This window comes from Pocillopora verrucosa, chromosome 13 (assembly GCF_036669915.1).
Source record: "Pocillopora verrucosa isolate sample1 chromosome 13, ASM3666991v2, whole genome shotgun sequence".
Lineage (NCBI taxonomy): Eukaryota > Metazoa > Cnidaria > Anthozoa > Scleractinia > Pocilloporidae > Pocillopora > Pocillopora verrucosa.
The window spans coordinates 4622382-4625977 of record NC_089324.1 but is presented as its reverse complement, the minus strand read 5'-3'; positions in this window follow the sequence as shown (position 1 = coordinate 4625977).

Below are 3596 nucleotides of genomic sequence, written 5' to 3'. Positions count from 1 at the left end.
GCCGAGTTTTGCGGAGCTGTCATCCCGAGTGATCTTCATGTTCCGGTGAATTCGGCTGTCGTTCATTCAAAAAACACTTGCCCTTAACAGTTTGTTTTCTACCTTGTCATGTGAAAAAACTCGCGTGTTTTTATGAGCCATAATTCGGCTGAAGTTCACTGAACATTTCACTTCAAGATTCTGTATTAGAGACTTAAAAACTTCAGGCAAAAGTGTTAAATTCGACCTACCGAACTATTTAAGTTTGTAAACTATCGCAGAAGGTGAACTTTGATGGTTTTTTAACTTTGATGGTTTGACACTTTTGACAGCTTTAGTCTTGTACAGCCAATCAGATTATTTGAACCATTCTAAAAGGGATTCTGATTGGCTTATTGTAGCGTACTTTATGAGAGTATAGAGCATGCTGACGACACTGTTGTTCGCTTTGGAAATAAAGTTTGTTTTGAAAATTGAAAGTAATGCTCGGGGAATTTAATGGATTCTTTATTATAAAACAAATAGAGAAGCCTTGGCTGTGCTCTGTTCTATTATAAAGCACTTAGGAAGCGGCTAGAGCACTCAAGAAGTGAGGAGAAACACTCGACTACGTCTCGTGTTTCTCCCTACACTTCTTTCGTGCTCTAGCCGCTTCCTGCGTGCTTTATAACAGAACAGAGCACAGCCAAGGCTTCTCTATTTGTTAATTATAATAAAGTTCGGATATAACGCGCGCTGTCATTGGTTGAAAGAGCGTGCTCTATGAGAAGTATAGAGCATAAAACTGAGCTAAAGCTGTCACGCCATCTGCCAATCGTACTATGTTCGACCTTTTCCTTTACTTCTTTTTAGCTTTTTCCCGATAATTGAAAGTGAAATTTCGGAACTGAAGCGAGCCGGCAAGTAGCAACAGAAGAATCAAACAAAGGTTTGTAAACATACCAGGCGCCGTAATTTACGTTATTAAAACGTGAGCAGATACGAAAATCCTCAAAGGAAAAACAAAATAAACATTCCGAGTTTTAAAGATTTTCATGCTCAGTTAGATTGCAAGCTTACGTACGGTAATAAAAATCAAACACGGCTAACACTCGTATAGTATATAAAGTTCAGTGTTCAAAAACAAAACAGAAATGATGAAAAGAAGTGGGAAGAAACACTCGACTCAAGAAGTGGGAAGAAACACTCGACTACGTCTCGTGTTTCTCCCTACACTTCTTTCCGGTGCTCTAGCCGCTTCCTGCGTGCTTTATAACAGAACAGAGCACAGTCAAGGCTTCTCTATTTGTTAAATAAATCACAGAGGAGAGAGTTGTAGCTGAAAAAATGACCTGAATGGTGTGAAAATTATTCGATCCGACGGAATTTTCAAGTTATTAGTGTTTCGAAAACCAGAGGTAAACAAAATCGATGCTCTTTTCGGTAAAACAAAATATCCGACACTAACATTCCAACTAAATATTTTGGAAGATATCGATGGGATAGAAATACCTGTCTTCGGTCATAGGAAGGCTAGAAAGCGTTATCCACCAGATAAGTTATCTCTTTGATCTCTGTCCAAACCATATTACGTACGCCGTGGATAGCAATTTATCGGGTGGATAGCGTTATTCAGCCTTCCCACAACCAGGCCCTAGATTTCAGCCAATCATCTGTTTTATTGCGGTAACAATTGGATGTAATTGAACAAGTTTGGGATACTACACAGTGATTCTAACAAACTTACCCTGGGGACAAATTCTCGCAATACTGATCACCATACAGTAAACTATCAAAAAGTTGTTTTCGTCAAGAGATGGTTATACAACCGTAAAAGTGATCAAATTTTCCAATTTTCCTTTCTTCAATACACGGTATCCTCTGAGAGTTTCGAACGTGCAGTTGCTACTGTGAGAGGGTCTAAGAGAGATTAATTTAGAGACTTGAACTTCTAACATTCTGGTTTCCAAAAATTTGTCGCTGAGGCGAATTGGATCATGTGTACTATAGGTGGACTCGGTCGACATATCGGGCGACAGTCGACCGATATATCGGTCGACTATCGGTCGACTATCGGTCGACTATCGGTCGACAATCGACCGACTATCGGTCGATAGTCGACCGATAGTCGACCGATTGTCGACCGATAGTCGACCGATGGTCAACCGATATATCGACCGACTGTCGGCCGATGCATCGACCGATATGTAGCGATCAACTGCTGGTGAAGTATCGGTCAAGTATCGGTCAAGTAGCGGTCAAGTATCGGTCAAGTATCGGTCAAGTATCGGTCAAGTATCGGTCAAGTAGCGGTCAAGTATCGGTCAAGTATCGGTCAAGTAGCGGTCAAGTGTCGGTCAAGTATCGGTCAAGTATCGGTCAAGTGTCGGTCAAGTATCGGTCAAGTATCGGTCAAGTGTCGGTCAAGTGTCGGTCAAGTGTCGGTCAAGTGTCGGTCAAGTGTCGGTCAAGTGTCGGTCAAGTAGCGGTCAAGTATCGGTCAAGTATCGGTCAAGTATCGGTCAAGTATCGGTCAAGTATCGGCCAAGTAAAGGTTCACTTACCGACCATATCGCTCAGAAGAAAATAGGCTAAGAAAGAGTGCGAGGTTTTTTCGTTATATGTTCTGATTTGGTAATGGAAAAATACATTGTAAAGTTGGTCGCTCTTGTGTAACTAATGTTGTACCTTAACGTATTTCCATTATTCCTAAAACTACCTGGCTTATGCTTTATCCCTGATGTCATCCTGCCCTTTATCCAACATACCTTAATAATTATTATTCCTTAGCTCTAATAGCTCTAACAGAGCCTCAACGTTATATTCTTTGTATAACGTTACCGATATTAACTGTTCAGTTTATGTCGGTAATGAGATCCACCTAAATTGTATCAGTTAAAATTGCAGTGTGTAACTGCCCAGCTAAACGAAAAGTAAATGATCTTTTGAAACTGAACAAGGCGGTTAAACTCATAAGCAAAGCGATTTTATAAAGACTTCTTTTTGCAGTGCGAGGTCAGCCGTTGTTTGTTTGTTTTTTCATTATTGTTATTTTACCTAGAATAGGGCGTCTTTTTGGGGGTTTGGGCCTTAACAACGGTATCAATTTTTTTTATCTTTAAATAGGGAACTCCGCGGCACCCACCTATCGGAAATACAGTACTAATCCGCTTATAAGAACCTAGAATTCACGAACCTGTTTGCCTAAAAATATCAATTTAGACCCCCTTTACATAAGAACCTATTTAGCCTAAATTTGAAACAGGTTCCTGTTTTAGAAAATAAACCTTAAAGATCTTCAGGCAAAGATAAAAGACATGACTCTCAAAAGTAGTGAACTTAAACATGTATGAACTATAAAAATCTCTAAATTTGGTATAAATAGTGTATGAAAAACAGTAGTATGTACATGTTGGTTTTGAATTAGAATTCACATGAGTACACCCTACGAGTACATTTAGAACTGAGAACTCAGATTCTTATAAGCGGGTAAGTACTGTAGTTTGACTTATTAAAACAAAATCAAGTCTGCAATGAAGATAATAATATAATAATAATAATTTGGATTAAAAATTCTCCAAACATCGCATAGCTCCAAATTTTCCATCGCATTTTGCACTACCTTTAAAGCGTTCTGA